The sequence below is a fragment of the Taudactylus pleione genome, unplaced genomic scaffold (assembly GCF_031769625.1).
Source record: "Taudactylus pleione unplaced genomic scaffold, aTauple2 ptg000201l, whole genome shotgun sequence".
NCBI classification, from domain to species: Eukaryota; Metazoa; Chordata; class Amphibia; order Anura; family Myobatrachidae; genus Taudactylus; species Taudactylus pleione.
Window position 1 is genome coordinate 40,235,159 of NW_028284603.1, and position 18,925 is coordinate 40,254,083.

The window sequence follows — 18,925 nt, forward strand, 5'->3', positions numbered from 1 at the left end:
TGTATCCTCAAAGCAGCAGTGACAAGCGTCCACCTGTCTGTTAAAGGGTGGTGTAACCCTCAAAGTGCGTTCCACAAACAATGAAAAAAATCTTATTTTTTCTTTGTCTTTGTGAACTGTGTGGGTTGTAGCTGCCCCTGCATCCTCAAAGCAGCCGCTACAAGCGTGCGTCTGTCTCTTAAAGGGTGGTGTAACCCCCAAAGTGCGCTCCATAAAAAAAAAAATTCTTTTTTTTTCAGTCTTTGTGAAATGTGTGGGCTGCAGCCGCACGTGCATCCTCAAAGCAGCAGCGACAAGCGTGCTTCTGTCTGTTAAAGAGTGGTGTAACCCTCAAAGTGCGCTCCACAAACAATAAGAAAAAAAAAATTTTTGTGAATTGTGTGGGCTGTAGCCTCACCTGCATCCTCAAAGCAACAGTGACAAGCGTGCTTCTGTCTGTTAAAGGGTGGTGTAACCCCCAAAGTGCGCTCCACAAAAAATAAAAAATTCTTCTTTTCTGTGCTTGTGTGTGAAACGTATCCGCAGTAGCCGCACCTGCATCCTCAAAGGACCTGCGACAAGCGTGCGTCTGTCTGTTAAAGAGTGGTGTAACCCTCAAAGTGCGCTCCACAAACAATTAAAAGAAAAATTCTGTTTTTGTGAATTGTGTGGGCTGTAGCCACACCTGCATCCTCAAAGCAGCAGCGACAAGCGTGCTTCTGTCTGTTAAAGGGTGGTGTAACCCTCAAAGTGCGTTCCACAAACAATATAAAAAAAAACTTCTTTTTTTCTATCTTTGTGAATTGTGTGGTCTATAACCGCACCTGCATCCTGAAAGCAGCTGCGACAAGTGTGCGTCTGTCTGTTAACGGGTGGTGCAACCCCCAAAGTGCGCTCCAACCAAAATAAAATAATTTTCTTCTTTTCTGTATTTGTGTGTGAAATGTATGTGCCGTAGCCGCACCTGCATCCTCAAAGCAGCAGCAACAAGCGTGTGTCTGTCTTTTAAAGCGTGGTGTATCCTCATATTGCGCACCACAAACAATAAAAAAATTCTTCTTTTTTTTGTCCTTGTGAATTGTGTGGGCTATAGCCACAGCTGCATCCTCAAAGCAGCAGCGACAAGCGTGCATCTGTCTGTTAAAGGGTGGTGTAACCCCCAAAGTGCGCTCCAACCAAAATAAAATAATCTTCTTCTTTTCTGTGTTTGTGTGTGAAATGTATGTGCAGTAGCCGTACCTGGATCCCCAAAGCAGCAGCGACAAGTGTGCATCTCTCTGTTAAAGGGTAGTGTAACCCTCAAAGGGCGCTGCACAAACAATAAAAAAATTCCTTTTTTTTCTGTTTTTGTGAACTGTGTGGGCTGTAGCCGCCCCTGTATCCTCAAAGCAGCAGTGACAAGCGTCCACCTGTCTGTTAAAGGGTGGTGTAACCCTCAAAGTGCATTCCACAAACAATGAAATAACAATGGTCTGTAGCCGCACCTGCATCCTGAAAGCAGCTGCGACAAGTGTGCGTCTGTCTGTTAACAGGTGGTGTAACCCCCAAAGTGCGCTCCAACCAAAATAAATTAATTTTCTTCTTTTCTGTGTTTGTGTGTGAAATGTATGTGCAGTAGCCGCACCTGCATCCTCAAAGCAGCAGCAACAAGCGTGCATCTGTCTGTTAAAGGGTGGTGTAACCCTCAAAGTGCACTTTACAAACAATAAAAAAATTCTATTTTTTTTCTCTTTGTGAATTGTGTGGGCTGTAGCCGCACCTGCATCCTCAAAGCAGCAGTGACAAGTGTGCGTCTGTCTGTAAAAGGGTGGTGTATCCTCTAAAGTGCGCTCCAACCAAAATAAAATAATCTTCTTTTCTGTGTTTGTGTGTGAAATGTATGTGCAGTAGCCACACCTTGATCCTCAAAGCAGCAGCGACAAACGTGTGTCTGTCTGTTAAAGGGTGGTGTAACCCTCAAAGTGCGCTCCACAAACACTAAAATTATTATTTTTGTGAATTGTGAATTGTGTGGGCAGTAGCCACCCCTGTATCCTCAAAGAAGCAGCAACAAGCATGCGTCTGTCTGTTAAAGGGTGATCTAACCCTCAAAGTGCGCTTCACAAAATAAAAAAATTCTTTTTTTTCTCTTCGTGAGTTGTGTGAGCTGTAGCCGCACCTGCATCTTCAAAGCAGCAACGACAAGCATGCATCTGTCTGTAAAAGGGTGGTTTAACCCTCAAAGTGTGCTCCACAAACAATAAAAAAATTCATATTTTTTTTTCAATCTTCGTGAGTTGTGTGGGCTGTAGCCGCACCTGCATCCTCAAAGCAGCAACGACAAGCCTGCATCTGTCTGTTAAAAGGTGGTGTAACCCCCAAAGTGCGCTCTACAAAAAATAAAAAATTCTTCTTCTTTTCTGTGTTTCTGTGTGAAATGTATGCGCAGTAGCCGCACCTCAATCCTCAAAGGACCAGCGACAAGCGTGCATCTGTCTGTTAAAGGGTGGTGTAACCATCAAAGTGCGCTCCAGAAAAAATAAAAAATATTTTTTTTTTCTGTCTTTGTAGATTGTTTGGGCTGTAGCCGCACCTGCATCCTCAACGGTGCAGCGACAAGCGTGCATCTGTCTGTTAAAGAGTGGTGTAACCCTCAAGTGCGCTCCACAAACAATAAAAAAAAAAAATTCTATCTTTGTGAATTTTGTAGGCTGTAGCCGCACCTGCATCCTCAAAGCAGCAGCGACAAGCGTGCGTCTGTCTGTTAAAGGGTGTTGTAACCCTTAAAGTGCGCTCCACAAACAATTTAAAAAAAAATTCTGTTTTTGTGAATAGTGTGGGCTGTAGCCGCACCTGCATCCTCAAAGCAGCAGCGACAAGCGTGCTTCTGTCTGTTGAAGGGTGGTGTAACCCTCAAAGTTCATTCCATAAACAATAAAATAAAAAACTTCTTTTTTTTTCTATCTTTGTGAATTGTGTGGGCTGTAGCCGCACCTGCTTCCTCAAAGCAGCAGCGACAAGCTTGCGTCTGTCTGTTAAAGGGTGGTGTAACCCTCAAAGTGCGCTCCACAAACACTAAAAAAATTATTTTTGTTTTTCTGAATTGTGTGGGCTGTAGCCACCCCTGTATCCTCAAAGCAGCAGCGACAAGTGTGCGTCTGTCTGTTAAAGGGTGGTGTAACCCTCAAAGTGCGCTCCACAAGCAATGAAAAAATTCTGCTTTTATTTTCTATCTTTGTGAATTGTGTGGTCTGAAGCCGCACCTGCATCCTGAAAGCAGCTGCGACAAGCGTGCGTCTGTCTGATAAAGGGTGGTGTAACCCCAAAGTGCGCTCCAAACAAAATAAAATAATTTTCTTCTTTTCTGTGTTTGTGTGTGAAATGTATGTGCAGTAGCCGCACCTGCATCCTCAAAGCAGCAGCAAAAAGCGTGCATCTGTCTGTTAAAGGGTAGTGTAACCCTCAAAGTGCACTTTACAAACAATAAAAAATTCTTTTTTTTTTTCTCTTTGTGAATTGTGTGGGCTGCAGCCACACCTGCATCCTCAAAGCAGCAGCGACAAGTGTGCGTCTGTCTGTAAAAGGGTGGTGTAACCCATAAAGTGCGCTCCAACCAAAATAAAATAATCTTCTTTTCTGTGTTTGTGTGTGAAATGTATGTGCAGTAGCCACACCTCGATCCTCAAAGCAGCAGCGACAAGCGTGCGTCTGTCTGTTAATGGGTGGTGTAACCCTCAAAGTGCTCTCCACAAACAATAAAAAAATTCTTCTTTTTTTTCTGTCTTTGTGAATTGTGAGGGCTGTAGCCGCACCTGCATCCTCAAAGCAGCAGCGTCAAGCTTGCATCTGTCTGTTAAAGGGTGGTGTAACCCTCAAAGTGTGCTCCACAAACACTAAAAAAAATTTTTTTGTTTTTCTGAATTGTGTGGGCTGTAGCCACCCCTGTATCCTCAAAGCAGCAGCAACAAGTCTGCATCTGTCTGTTAAAGGGTGGTGTAACCCTCAAAGTGCATTCCACAAACAATGAAAAAATTCTGCTTCTTTTTTTTCTGTCTTTGTGAATTGTGTGGGCTGTAGCCGCACCTGCATCCTCAAAGCAGCAGCGACTAGCGTGCGTCTGTCTGTTAAAGGGTGGTGTAACCCCCAAAGTGCGCTCCACAAAAAATAAAAAATTCTTCTTCTTTTCTGTGTTCATGTTCTGTGATGCTGGTGCACAGTAGCCACACCAGCATCCTCAAAGCAGCAGCGACAAGCGTGCGTCTGTCTGTTAAAGGGGGGGGTAACCCTCAAAGAGCGCTCCAACCAAAATAAAATAATCTTCTTCTTTTCTGTCTTTGTGTGTGAAATGTATGTTCAGTAGCTGCACCTGCATCCACAAAGCAGCAGCAACAAGCGTGCGTCTGTCTGTTAAAGGTTGTTGTAACCCTCAAAGTGCACCTCACAAACAATAAAAAAAATTCTTTTTTTTCTCTTTCTGAATTGTGTGGGCTGTAGCCGCACCTTCATCCTCAAAGCAGCAGCGACAAGCGTGCATTTGTCTCTAAAAGGGCGGTGTAACCCCCAAAGTGCGCTCCAACCAAAATAAAATAATCTTCTTCTTTTCTGTGTTTGTGTGTGAAATGCATTTGCAGTAGCCGCACCTTGATCCCCAAAGCAGCAGCGACAACTGTGTCTGTTAAAGGGTGGTGTAACCCTCAAAGTGTGCTCCACAAACAATAAAAAAATTCCTTTTTTTTCTGTTTTTGTGAATTGTGTGGGCTGTAGCCGCACCTGCATCCTCAAAGCAGCAGTGACAAGCGTGCGTCTGTCTGTTATAGGGTGGTGTTACCCACAAAGTGCGCTCCAACCAAAATAAAATAATCTTCTTTTATGTGTTTGTGTCTGAAATGTATACGCAGAAGCCGCACCTGCATCCTCAAAGCAGCAGCGACAAGCGTGCATCTGTCTGTTAAAGGATCGTGTAACCCTCAAATTGAGCTAAACAAACATTTAAAAAATTCTTTTTTTTCTGTCTTTGTGAATTGTGTGGGCTGCAGCCACACCTGCATCCTCAAAGCAGCAGCGACAAGTGTGCGTCTGTCTGTAAAAGGGTGGTGTAACCCATAAAGTGCGCTCCAACCAAAATAAAATAATCTTCTTTTCTGTGTTTGTGTGTGAAATGTATGTGCAGTAGCCGCACCTCGATCCTCAAAGCAGCAGCGACAAGCGTGCGTCTGTCTGTTAATGGGTGGTGTAACCCTCAAAGTGTGCTCCACAAACACTAAAAAAATTATTTTTGTTTTTCTGAATTGTGTGGGCTGTAGCCACCCCTGTATCCTCAAAGCAGCAGCGACAAGTCTGCATCTGTCTGTTAAAGGGTGGTGTAACCCTCAAAGTGCATTCTACAAACAATGAAAAAATTCTGCTTCTTTTTTTTCTGTCTTTGTGAATTGTGTGGGCTGTAGCCGCACCTGCATCCTCAAAGCAGCAGCGACTAGCATGCGTCTGTCTGTTAAAGGGTGGTGTAACCCCCAAAGTGCGCTCCACAAAAAATAAAAAATTCTTCTTTTCTGTGTTCGTGTTCTGTGATGCTGGTGCACAGTAGCCGCACCAGCATCCTCAAAGCAGCAGCGACAAGCGTGCGTCTGTCTGTTAAAGGGGGGGTAACCCTCAAAGAGCGCTCCAACCAAAATAAAATAATCTTCTTCTTTTCTGTCTTTGTGTGTGAAATGTATGTACAGTAGCTGCACCTGCATCCACAAAGCAGCAGCAACAAGCGTGCGTCTGTCTGTTAAAGGTTGTTGTAACCCTCAAAGTGCACCTCACAAACAATAAAAAAAATTCTTTTTTTTCTCTTTCTGAATTGTGTGGGCTGTAGCCGCACCTTCATCCTCAAAGCAGCAGCGACAAGCGTGCATTTGTCTCTAAAAGGGCGGTGTAACCCCCAAAGTGCGCTCCAACCAAAATAAAATAATCTTCTTCTTTTCTGTGTTTGTGTGTGAAATGCATTTGCAGTAGCCGCACCTTGATCCCCAAAGCAGCAGCGACAACTGTGTCTGTTAAAGGGTGGTGTAACCCTCAAAGTGTGCTCCACAAACAATAAAAAAATTCCTTTTTTTTCTGTTTTTGTGAATTGTGTGGGCTGTAGCCGCACCTGCATCCTCAAAGCAGCAGTGACAAGCGTGCGTCTGTCTGTTATAGGGTGGTGTTACCCACAAAGTGCGCTCCAACCAAAATAAAATAATCTTCTTTTATGTGTTTGTGTCTGAAATGTATACGCAGAAGCCGCACCTGCATCCTCAAAGCAGCAGCGACAAGCGTGCATCTGTCTGTTAAAGGATCGTGTAACCCTCAAATTGAGCTAAACAAACATTTAAAAAATTCTTTTTTTTCTGTCTTTGTGAATTGTGTGGGCTATAGCCGCACCTGCATCCTCAAAGCAGCAGCGACAAGCGTGCATCTGTCTGTTAAAGGGTGGTGTAACCCCCAAAGTGCGCTCCACAAAAAATAAAAAATTCTTCTTTTCTATGTTTGTGTGTGAAATGTATGCGCAATAGCCGCACCTTCATCCTCAAAGCAGCAGCGACAAGCTTGCATCTGTCTGTTAAAGAGTGGTGTAACCCTCAAAGTGCTCTCCACAAAAAATAAAAAATAAAAATTGTTTCTGTCCTTGTGGATTGTTTGTGCTGTAGCCGCACCTGCATCTTCAAAGGTGCAGTGACAAGCATGCATCTGTCTGTTAAAAAGTGGTGTAACCCTTAATGTGCGCTCCACAAACAATTAAAAAATTCTTTTTTTTCTGTTTTGTGAATTGTGTGGGCTGTAGCCGCACCTGCATCCTCAAAGCAGCAGCGACAAGCGTGCTTCTGTCTGTTAAAGGGTGGTGTAACCCTCAAAGTGCGTTCCACAAACAATAAAAAAAATCTTCTTTTTTTTTCTATCTTTGTGAATTGTGTGGTCTGTAGCCGCACCTGCATCCTCAAAGCAGCCGTGACAAGCGTGCGTCTGTCTGTTAAAGGGTTGTTTAACCCCCAAAGTGCGCTCCAACCAAAATAAAAAAATTCTTCTTCTTTTCTGTGTTTGTGTGTGAAATGTATGCGCAGTAGCCGCACCTGCATCCTCAAAGCAGCAGCGACAAGTGTGTGTCTGTCTGTTAAAGGGTGGTGCAACCCTCAAAGTGCGTTCCACAAACAATAAAAAAATTATTCGTCTTTTTTTTGTCTTTGTGAATTGTGTGGGCTGTAGCCGCACCTGCGTCCTCAAAGCAGCAATGACAAGCGTGCGTCTGTCTGTTAAAGGGTGGTGTAACCCGCAAAAAACGCTCCAACCAAAATAAAATAATCTTCTTCTTTTCTGTGTTTGTGTGTGAAATGTATGTGCAGTAGCCGCACCTGGATCCCCAAAGCAGAAGCGACAAGTGTGCGTCTGTCTGTTAAAGGGTGGTGTAACCCTCAAAGAGCGCTCCACAAACAATAAAAAAATTCCTTTTTTTCTGTTTTTGTGAATTGTGTGGGCTGTAGCCGCCCCTGTATCCTCAAAGCAGCAGTGACAAGCGTGCGTCTGTCTGTTAAAGGGTGGTGTAACCCTCAAAGTGCGTTCCACAAACGATGAAAAAATTCTTCTTTTTTTTCTGTCTTTGTGAATTGTGTGGGCTGTAGCCGCACCTGCATCCTCAAAGCAGCCGCGACAAGCGTGTGTCTGTCTGTTAAAGGGTGGTGTAACCCCCAAAGTGCGCTACATAAAAAATAAAAAAATCTTTTTTTTGCAGTCTTTGTGAAATGTGGGGGCTGTAGCTGCACCTGCATAATCAAAGCAGCAGCGACAAGCATGCGTCTGTTTGTAAAAGAGTGGCATAACCCTCAAAGTGCGCTCCACAAACAATAAAAAAAAAAAAATTCTGTCTTTGTGAATTGTGTGGGCTGTAGCCGCACCTGCATCCTCAAAGCAGCAGCGACAAGTGTGCGTCTGTCTGTTAAAGTGTGGTGTAACCCCCAAAGTGCGCTCCACAAAAGATAAAAAATTCTTCTTCTTTTCTGTGTTTGTGTGTGAAATGTATGCACAGTAGCCGCACCTGCATCCTCAAAAGAGCAGCGACAAGTGTGCGTCTGTCTGTTAAAGGGTGGTGTAACCCTCAAAGTGCGTTCCACAAACAATAAAAAAATTATTCTTCTTTTTTTTGTCTTTGTGAATTGTGTGGTCTGTAGCCGCACCTGCATCCTCAAAGCTGCCGTGACAAGCGAGCGTCTGTCTGTTAAACTGTGGTGTAACCCCCAAAGTGCGCTCCAACCAAAATAAAATAATTTTCTTCTCTTCTGTGTTTGTGTGTGAAATGTATGCACAGTAGCCGCACCTGCATCCACAAAGCAGCAGCAACAAGCATGCATCTGTCTGTTAAAGGGTGGTGTAACCCTCAAAGTGCACTTTACAAACAATAAAAACATTCTTTTTTTTTGTCTTTGTGAATTGTGTGGGCTGTAGCCGCACCTGGATCCTCAAAGCAGCAGCGACAAGTGTGCGTCTGTCTCTTAAAGGGTGGTGTAACCCTCAAAGTGCGTTCCACAAACAATGAAAAAATTGTTCTTCTTTTTTTCTGTCTTTGTGAATTGTGTGGTCTGTAGCCGCACCTGCATCCTCAAAGCAGAAGAGACAAGCGTGCGTCTGTCTGTTAAAGAGTGGTGTAACCCCCAAAGTGCGTTCCACAAAAAAAAAAATTCTTCTTCTTTTCTGTGTTTGTGTGTGAAATGTATGCACAGTAGCCGCACCTGCATCCTCAAAGCAGCAGCGACAAGTGTGCGTCTGTCTGTTAAAGGGTGGTGCAACCCTCAAAGTGCGTTCCACAAACAATAACAAAATCTTCTTCTTTTTTTTTGTCTTTGTGAATTGTGTGGGCTGTAGCCGCACCTGCATCCTCAAAGCAGCCGCGACAAGTGTGCGTCTGTCTGTTAAAGGGTGGTGTAACCCCCAAAGTGCGCTCCATAAAAAAATAATCTTTTTTTTTCAGGCTTTGTGAAATGTGTGGGCTGTAGCCGCACCTGCATCCTCAAAGCAGCAGCGACAAGCGTGCATCTGTCTGTTAAAGAGTGGTGTAATCCTCAAAGTGCGATCCACAAACAATAAAAAAATTATTTTTTTTCTGTCTTTGTGAATTGTGTGGGCTGTAGCTGCACCTGCATCCTCAAAGCAGCAATGTCAAGCGTGCGTCTGTCTGTTAAAGGGCTGTTTAACCCTCAAAGTGCGCTCCACAAACAATAAAAAAATTCTTCTTTTTTTTCTATCTTTGTGAATTGTGTGGGCTGTAGCCGCACCTGCAACTTCAAAGGTGCAGCGACAAGCGTGCATCTGTCTGTTAAAGAGTGGTGTAACCCTCAAAGTGCGCTCCACAAACAATAAAAATAAAAAAATTCTATCTTTGTGAATTTTGTGGGCTGTAGCCACTCCTGCATCCTCAAGGCAGCAGCGACAAGCATGCGTCTGTCTGTTAAAGGGTGGTGTAACCTTTAAAGTGCACTCCACAAACAATAACAAAAAAATCTTTTTTTCTGTTTTTGTGAATTGTGTGGGCTGTAGCAGAACCTGCATCCTCAAAGCAGCAGCGACAAGCGTGCTTATGTCTGTTAAAGGGTGGTGTAACCCTCGAAGTGCGTTCCACAAACAATACAAAAATTCTTCTTTTTTTTTCGATCTTTGTGAATTGTGTGGTCTGTAGCCGCACCTGCATCCTCAAAGCAGCAGTGACAAGCGTGCGTCTGTCTGTTAAAGGGTGGTGTAGCCCCCAAAGTGCGCTCCAACCAAAATAAAATAATTTTCTTCTCTTTTGTGTTTGTGTGTGAAATGTATGCACAGTAGCTGCACCTGCATCCACAAAGCAGCAGCAACAAGCGTGCATCTGTCTGTTAAAGGGTGGTGTAACCCTCAAAGTGCACTTTACAAACAATAAAAACATTCTTTTTTTTTTCTCTTTGTGAATTGTGTGGGCTGTAGCCGCACCTGCATCCTCAAAGCAGCAGCGACAAGTGTGCGTCTGTCTGTTAAAGGGTGGTGTAACCCTCAAAGTGCGTTCCACAAACAATGAAAAAATTCTTCTTCTTTTTTTTCTGTCTTTGTGAATTGTGTGGTCTGATGCCACACCTGCATCCTCAAAGCAGCAGAGACAAGCGTGCGTCTGTATGTTAAAGGGTGGTGTAACCACCAAAGTGCTCTCCACAAAAAAAAAAATTCTTCTTCTTTTCTGTGTTTGTGTGTGAAATGTATGCACAGTAGCCGCACCTGCATCCTCAAAGCAGCAGTGACAAGCGTGCGTCTGTCTGTTAAAGGGTGGTGCAACCCTCAAAGTGCATTCCACAAACAATAAAAAAATTCTTCTTCTTTTTTTTTGTCTTTGTGAATTGTGTGGGCTGTAGCCGCACCTGCATACTCAAAGCAGCCGCGACAAGAGTGCGTCTGTCTGTTAAAGGGTGGTGTATCCCCCAAAGTGCGCTCCATAAAAAAATAATCTTTTTTTTTTAGGCTTTCTGAAATGTGTGGGCTGTAGCCACACTTGCATCCTCAAAGCAGCAGCGACAAACGTGCATCTGTCTGTTAAAGAGTGGTGTAACCCTCAAAGTGCGATCCACAAACAATAAAAAAATTCTTTTTTTTCTGTCTTTGTGAATTGTGTGGGCTGTAGCTGCACCTGCATCCTCAAAGCAGCAGCGACAAGTGTGCGTCTGTCTGTAAAAGGGTGGGGTAACCCCCAAAGTGCTCTCCACAAAAAATAAAAAAATCTTCTTCTGTTCTGTGTTTGTGTGTGAAATGTATGCACAGTAGCCGCACCTGCATCCTCAAAGCAGCAGCGAAAAGCGTGCATCTGTCTGTTAAAGGGTGGTGTAACCCTCAAAGTGCGCTCCAACCAAAATAAAATAATCTTCTTTTCTGTTTGTGTGCAAAATGTATGTGCAGTAGCCGCACCTGTATCCTCAAAGCAGCAGCAACAAGCGTGCGTCTGTCTGTTAAAGGTTGGTCTAACCCTCAAAGTGCGATTCACAAAGTAAAAAAATTATTCTTTTTTTTCTCTTTGTGAATTGTGTGGGCTGAAGCCGCACCTGCATCCTCAAAGCAGCAGCGACAAGCGTGCGTCTGTCTGTAAAAGGGTGGTGTAACCCCCAAAGTGCGCTCCAACCAAAATAAAATAGTCTTCTTTTCTGTGTTTGTGTGTGAAATGCATTTGCAGTAGCCGCACCTTGATCCCCAAAGCAGCAGCAACAAGTGTGCGTCTGTCTGTTAAAGGGTGGTGTAACCCTCAAAGTGTGCTCCACAAACAATAAAAAAATTCCTTTTCTTCCATTTTTGTAAATTGTGTGGGCTGTAGCCGCCCCTCTATCCTCAAAGCAGCAGTGACAAGCGTGTGTCTGTCTGTTAAAGAATGGTGTAACCCTCAAAGTGCGTTCCACAAACAATGAATTAAATCTTCTTCTTTTTTTTCTTTCTTTGTGAATTGTGTGGGCTGTAGCCGCACCTGCATCTTCAAATGTGCAGCGACAAGCGTGCATCTGTCTGTTAAAAAGTGGTGTAACCCTCAAAGTGCGCTCCACAAACAATTTAAAAAAAAAATTTCTATCTTTGTGAATTTTGTGGGCTGTAGCCGCTCCTGCATCCTCAAAGCAGCAGCGACAAGCGTTAGTCTGTCTGTTAAAGGGTGGTCTAACCTTTAAAGTGCGCTCCACAAACAATAAAAAAATTCTTTTTTTTCTGTTTTTGTGAATTGTGTGGGCTGTAGCCGCACCTGCATCCTCAAAGCAGCAGCGACAAGCGTGCTTCTGTCTGTTAAAGGTTGGTGTAACCCTCAAAGTGCATTCCACAAACAATAAAAAAAATCTTCTTTTTTTTTTTATCTTTGTGAATTGTGTGGGCTGTAGCCGAACCTGCATCCGCAAAGCAGCAGCGACAAGGGTGCGTCTGTCTGTTAAAGGGTGGTGTAACCCCAAAAGTGCGCTCCACAAAAAATAAAATAATCTTCTTCTTTTCTGTGTTTGGGTGTGAAATGTATGTGCAGTAGCCGCACCTGGATCCCAAAAGCAGCAGCGACAAGTGTGCGTCTGTCTGTTAAAGGGTGGTGTAACCCTCAAAGTGCGCTCCACAAACAATAAAAAAATTCCTTTTTTTTCTGTTTTTGTGAATTGTGTGGGCTGTAGCCACCCCTGTATCCTCAAAGCAGCAGCAACAAGCGTGCGTCTGTCTGTTAAAGGGTGGTGTAACCATCAAAGTGCGTTCCACAAACAATGAAAAAATTCTTTTTTTTCTGTCTTTGTGAATTGTGTGGGCTGTAGCCGCACCTGCATCCTCAAAGCAGCAGCGACAAGTGTGCGTCTGTCTGTTAAAGGGTGGTGTAACCCCCAAAGTGCGCTACATAAAAAATAAAAAATTCTTTTTTTTTCAGGCTTTGTGTAATGTGTTGGCTGTAGCCGCACCTGCATAATCAAAGCAGCAGCGACAAGCGTGCGTCTGTCTGTTAAAGAGTGGTATAACCCTCAAAGTGTGCTCCACAAACAATAAAAAAATTATTTTTTTTCTGTCTTTGTGAATTGTGTGGGCTGTAGCCGCACCTGCATCCTCAAAGCAGCAGCGACAAGTGTGCGTCTGTCTGTTAAAGGGTGGTGTAACCCCCAAAGTGCGCTCCACAAAAAATAAAAAATTCTTCTTCTTTTCTGTGTTTGTGTGTGAAATGTATGCACAGTAGCCGCACCTGCATCCTCAAAAGAGCAGCGACAAGTGTGCGTCTGTCTGTTAAAGGGTGGTGTAACCCTCAAAGTGCGTTCCACAAACAATAAAAAAATGATTCTTCTTTTTTTTTGTCTTTGTGAATTGTGTGGGCTGTAGCTGCACCTGCATCCTCAAAGCAGCAATGACAAGCGTGCGTCTGTCTGTTAAAGGGTGGTTTAACCCTCAAAGTGCGCTCCACAAACAATAAAAAAATTCTTCTTTTTTTTTCTATCTTTGTGAATTGTGTGGGCTGTAGCCGCACCTGCATCTTCAAAGGTGCAGCGACAAGCGTGCATGTGTCTGTTAAAGAGTGGTGTAACCCTCAAAGTGCGCTCCACAGACAAATTAAAAAAAAAATTCTATATTTGTGAATTTTGTGGGCTGTAGCCACTCCTGCATCCCCAAGGCAGCAGCGACAAGCGTGCATCTGTCTGTTAAAGGGTGGTGTAACCTTTAAAGTGCACTCCACAAACAATAAAAAAAATTCTTTTTTATCTGTTTTTGTGAATTGTGTGGGCTGTAGCAGAACCTGAATCCTCAAAGCAGCAGCGACAAGCGTGCTAATGTCTGTTAAAGGGTGGTGTAACCCTCAAAGTGCGTTCCACAAACAATACAAAAATTCTTCTTTTTTTTTCAATCTTTGTGAATTGTGTGCTCTGTAGCCGCACCTGCATCCTCAAAGCAGCCGTGACAAGCGTGCGTCTGTCTGTTAAAGGGTGGTGTAACCCTCAAAGTGCACGTTAAAACAATAAAAACATTCTTTTTTTTTTCTCTTTGTGAATTGTGTGGGCTATAGCCGCACCTGCATCCTCAAAGCAGCAGCGACAAGCGTGCATCTGTCTGTTAAAGAGTGGTGTAACCCTCAAAGTGCGCTCCACAAACAATAAAAAAATTCTTTTTTTTCTGTCTTTGTGAATTGTGTGGGCTGTAGCTGCACCTGCATCCTCAAAGCAGCAGCGACAAGTGTGCGTCTGTCTGTTAAAGGGTGGGGTAACCCCCAAAGTGCTCTCCACAAAAAATAAAAAAATCTTCTTCTGTTCTGTGTTTGTGTGTGAAATTTATGCACAGTAGCCGCACCTGCATCCTCAAAGCAGCAGCGAAAAGCGTGCATCTGTCTGTTAAAGGGTGGTGTAACCCTCAAAGTGCGCTCCAACCAAAATAAAATAATCTTCTTCTTTTCTGTGTTTGTGTGTGAAATGTATGTGCAGTAGCCGCACCTGCATCCTCAAAGCAGCAGCAACAAGTGTGCGTCTGTCTGTTAAAGGGTGGTCTAACCCTCAAAGTGCGCTTCACAAAATAAAAAAATTATTCTTTTTTTTCTCTTTGTGAATTGTGTGGGCTGCATCCTCAAAGCAGCAGCGACAAGAGTGCGTCTGTCTGTAAAAGGGTGGTGTAACCCCCAAAGTGCACTCCAACCAAAATAAAATAATCTCCTTTTCTGTGTTTGTGTGTGAAATGCATTTGCAGTAGCCGCACCTTGATCCCAAAAGCAGTAGCGACAAGTGTGCATCTGTCTGTTAAAGGGTGGTGTAACCCTCAAAGTGTGCTCCACAAACAATAAAAAAATTCCTTTTTTTCCTGTTTTTGTGTATTGTGTGGGCTGTAGCCGCCCCTATATCCTCAAAGCAGCAGCGACAAGCGTGTGTCTGTCTGTTAAAGAATGGTGTAACCCTCAAAGTGCGTTCCACAGACAATGAATTAAATCTTCTTCTTTTTTTTCTGTCTTTGTGAATTGTGTGGGCTGTAGCCGCACCTGCATCTTCAAATGTGCAGCGACAAGCGTGCATCTGTCTGTTAAAAAGTGGTGTAACCCTCAAAGTGCGCTCCACAAATAATTAAAAAAAAAAAATTTCTATCTTTGTGAATTTTGTGGGCTGTAGCCGCTCCTGCATCCTCAAAGCAGCAGCGACAAGCGTGCGTCTGTCTGTTAAAGGGTGGTATAACCCTCAAAGTGTGCTCCACAAACACTAAAAAAATTCTTTTTTTTTCTGTCTTTGTGAATTGTGTGGGCTGTAGCCGCACCTGCATCCTCAAAGCAGCAATGACAAGTGTGCGTCTGTCTGTTAAAGGGTGGTGTAACCCCCAAAGTGCGCTCCACAAAAAATAAAAAATTCTTCTTCTTTTCTGTGTTTGTGTGTGAAATGTATACACAGTAGCCGCACCTGCATCCTCAAAAGAGCAGCGACAAGTGTGCGTCTGTCTGTTAAAGGGTGGTGTAACCCTTAAAGTGCGTTCCACAAACAATAAAAAAATGATTCTTCTTTTTTTTGTCTTTGTGAATTGTGTGGGCTGTAGCTACACCTGCATCCTCAAAGCAGCAGTGACAAGTGTGCATCTGTCTGTTAAGGGGTGGAGTAACCCCCAAAGTGTGCTCCAACCAAAATAAAATAATCTTCTTCTTTTCTGTGTTTGTGTGCGAAATGTATGTGCAGTAGCCGCACCTGCATCCTCAAAGCAGCAGCATCAAGCGTGCGTCTGTCTGTTAAAGGGTGGTGTAACCCTCAAAGTGCGCTCCACAAACAATAAAAAAAATTATTTTTTTTCTCTTTGTGAATTGTGTGGGCTGTAGCGGCACCTGCATCCTCAAAGCAGCAATGACAAGCGTGTGTCTGTCTGTTAAAGGGTGGTTTAACCCTCAAAGTGCGCTCCACAAACAATAAAAAAATTCATCTTTTTTTTTCTATCTTTGTGAATTGTGTGGGCTGTAGCCGCACCTGCATCTTCAAAGGTGCAGCGACAAGCGTGCATCTGTCTGTTAAAGAGTGGTGTAACCCTCTAAGTGCACTCCACAAACAATAAAAAAAATTATTTTTTTTCTATTTTTGTGAATTGTGTGGGCTGTAGCAGAACCTGCATCCTCAAAGCAGCAGCGACAAGCGTACTTATGTCTGTTAAAGGGTGGTGTAACCCTCAAAGTGCGTTCCACAAACAATACAAAAATTTTTCTTTTTTTTTCAATCTTTGTGAATTGTGTGGTCTGTAGCCACACCTGCATCCTCAAAGCAGCCGTGACATGCGTGCGTCTGTCTGTTAAACGGTGGTGTAACCCCCAAAGTGCACTCCAACCAAAATAAAATAATTTTCTTCTCTTCTGTGTTTGTGTGTGAAATGTATGTGCAGTAGCCGTACCTGCATCCACAAAGCAGCAGCAACAAGCATGCATCTGTCTGTTAAAGGGTGGTGTAACCCTCAAAGTGCACTTTACAAACAATAAAAACATTCTTTTTTTTTCTCTTTGTGAAATGTGTGGGCTGTAGCCGCACCTGCATCCTCAAAGCAGCAGCGACAAGTGTGTGTCTGTCTGTTATAGGGTGGTGTAACCCTCAAAGTGCATTCAACAAACAATGAAAAAATTCTTCTGCATTTTTTTCTGTCTTTGTGAATTGTGTGGGCTGTAGCCGCACCTGCATCCTCAAAGCAGCAGCAACAAGCGTGCGTCTGTCTGTTAAAGGGTGGTGTAACCCCCAAAGTGCGCTCCACAAAAAAAAAAATTCTTCTTCTTTTCTGTGTTTGTGTGTGAAATGTATGCACAGTAGCCACACCTGCATCCTCAAAGCAGCAGTGACAAGCGTGCGTCTGTCTATTAAAGGGTGGTGCAACCCTCAAAGTGCGTTCCAAAAACAATAAAAAAATTCTTCTTTTTTCTTGTCTTTGTGAATTGTGTGGGCTGTAGCCGCACCTGCAAACTCCAAGCAGCCGCGACAAGTGTGCGTCTGTCTGTTAAAGGGTGGTGTAACCCCCAAAGTGCGCTCCATAAAAAAAAAAATCTTTTTTTTTCAGTCTTTGTGAAATGTGTGGGCTGTAGCCGCACCTGCATCCTCAAAGCAGCAGCGACAAGCGTGCGTCTGTCTGTTAAAGAGTGGTGTAACCCTCAAAGTGCGCTCCACAAACAATAAAAAAATTCTTTTTTTTCTGTCTTTGTGAATTGTGTGGGCTGTAGCTGCACCTGCATCCTCAAAGCAGCAGCGACAAGTGTGCATCTGTCTGTTAAAGGGTGGGGTCACCCCCAATGTGCTCTCCACAAAAAATAAAAAATTCTTCTGTTCTGTGTTTGTGTGTTTAATGTATGCACAGTAGCAGCACCTGCATCCTCAAAGCAGCAGCAACAAGCGTGCATCTGTCTGGTAAAGGGTGGTGTAACCCTCAAAGTGCACTCCAACCAAAATAAAATAATCTTCTTCTTTTCTGTGTTTGTGTGCGAAATGTATGTGCAGTAGCCGCACCTGCATCCTCAAAGCAGAAGCAACAAGCGTGCGTCTGTCTGTAAAAGGGTGGTGTAACCCCCAAAGTGCACTCCAACCAAAATAAAATAATCTCCTTTTCTGTGTTTGTGTGTGAAATGCATTTGCAGTAGCCGCACCTTGATCCCAAAAGCAGTAGCGACAAGTGTGCATCTGTCTGTTAAAGGGTGGTGTAACCCTCAAAGTGTGCTCCACAAACAATAAAAAAATTCCTTTTTTTCCTGTTTTTGTGTATTGTGTGGGCTGTAGCCGCCCCTATATCCTCAAAGCAGCAGCGACAAGCGTGTGTCTGTCTGTTAAAGAATGGTGTAACCCTCAAAGTGCGTTCCACAGACAATGAATTAAATCTTCTTCTTTTTTTTCTGTCTTTGTGAATTGTGTGGGCTGTAGCCGCACCTGCATCTTCAAATGTGCAGCGACAAGCGTGCATCTGTCTGTTAAAAAGTGGTGTAACCCTCAAAGTGCGCTCCACAAATAATTAAAAAAAAAAAATTTCTATCTTTGTGAATTTTGTGGGCTGTAGCCGCTCCTGCATCCTCAAAGCAGCAGGGACAAGCGTGCGTCTGTCTGTTAAAGGGTGGTATAACCCTCAAAGTGTGCTCCACAAACACTAAAAATATTCTTTTTTTTTCTGTCTTTGTGAATTGTGTGGGCTGTAGCCGCACCTGCATCCTCAAAGCAGCAGCGACAAGTGTGCGTCTGTCTGTTAAAGGGTGGTGTAACCCCCAAAGTGCGCTCCACAAAAAATAAAAAATTCTTCTTCTTTTCTGTGTTTGTGTGTGAAATGTATACACAGTAGCCGCACCTGCATCCTCAAAAGAGCAGCGACAAGTGTGCGTCTGTCTGTTAAAGGGTGGTGTAACCCTTAAAGTGCGTTCCACAAACAATAAAAAAATGATTCTTCTTTTTTTTGTCTTTGTGAATTGTGTGGGCTGTAGCTACACCTGCATCCTCAAAGCAGCAGTGACAAGTGTGCATCTGTCTGTTAAGGGGTGGAGTAACCCCCAAAGTGTGCTCCAACCAAAATAAAATAATCTTCTTCTTTTCTGTGTTTGTGTGCGAAATGTATGTGCAGTAGCCGCACCTGCATCCTCAAAGCAGCAGCATCAAGCGTGCGTCTGTCTGTTAAAGGGTGGTGTAACCCTCAAAGTGCGCTCCACAAACAATAAAAAAAATTATTTTTTTTCTCTTTGTGAATTGTGTGGGCTGTAGCGGCACCTGCATCCTCAAAGCAGCAATGACAAGCGTGTGTCTGTCTGTTAAAGGGTGGTTTAACCCTCAAAGTGTGCTCCACAAACAATAAAAAAATTCATCTTTTTTTTTCTATCTTTGTGAATTGTGTGGGCTGTAGCCGCACCTGCATCTTCAAAGGTGCAGCGACAAGCGTGCATCTGTCTGTTAAAGAGTGGTGTAACCCTCTAAGTGCACTCCACAAACAATAAAAAAAATTATTTTTTTTCTATTTTTGTGAATTGTGTGGGCTGTAGCAGAACCTGCATCCTCAAAGCAGCAGCGACAAGCGTACTTATGTCTGTTAAAGGGTGGTGTAACCCTCAAAGTGCGTTCCACAAACAATACAAAAATTCTTCTTTTTTTTTCAATCTTTGTGAATTGTGTGGTCTGTAGCCACACCTGCATCCTCAAAGCAGCCGTGACATGCGTGCGTCTGTCTGTTAAACGGTGGTGTAACCCCCAAAGTGCACTCCAACCAAAATAAAATAATTTTCTTCTCTTCTGTGTTTGTGTGTGAAATGTATGTGCAGTAGCCGTACCTGCATCCACAAAGCAGCAGCAACAAGCATGCATCTGTCTGTTAAAGGGTGGTGTAACCCTCAAAGTGCACTTTACAAACAATAAAAACATTCTTTTTTTTTCTCTTTGTGAAATGTGTGGGCTGTAGCCGCACCTGCATCCTCAAAGCAGCAGCGACAAGTGTGTGTCTGTCTGTTATAGGGTGGTGTAACCCTCAAAGTGCATTCAACAAACATTGAAAAAATTCTTCTGCATTT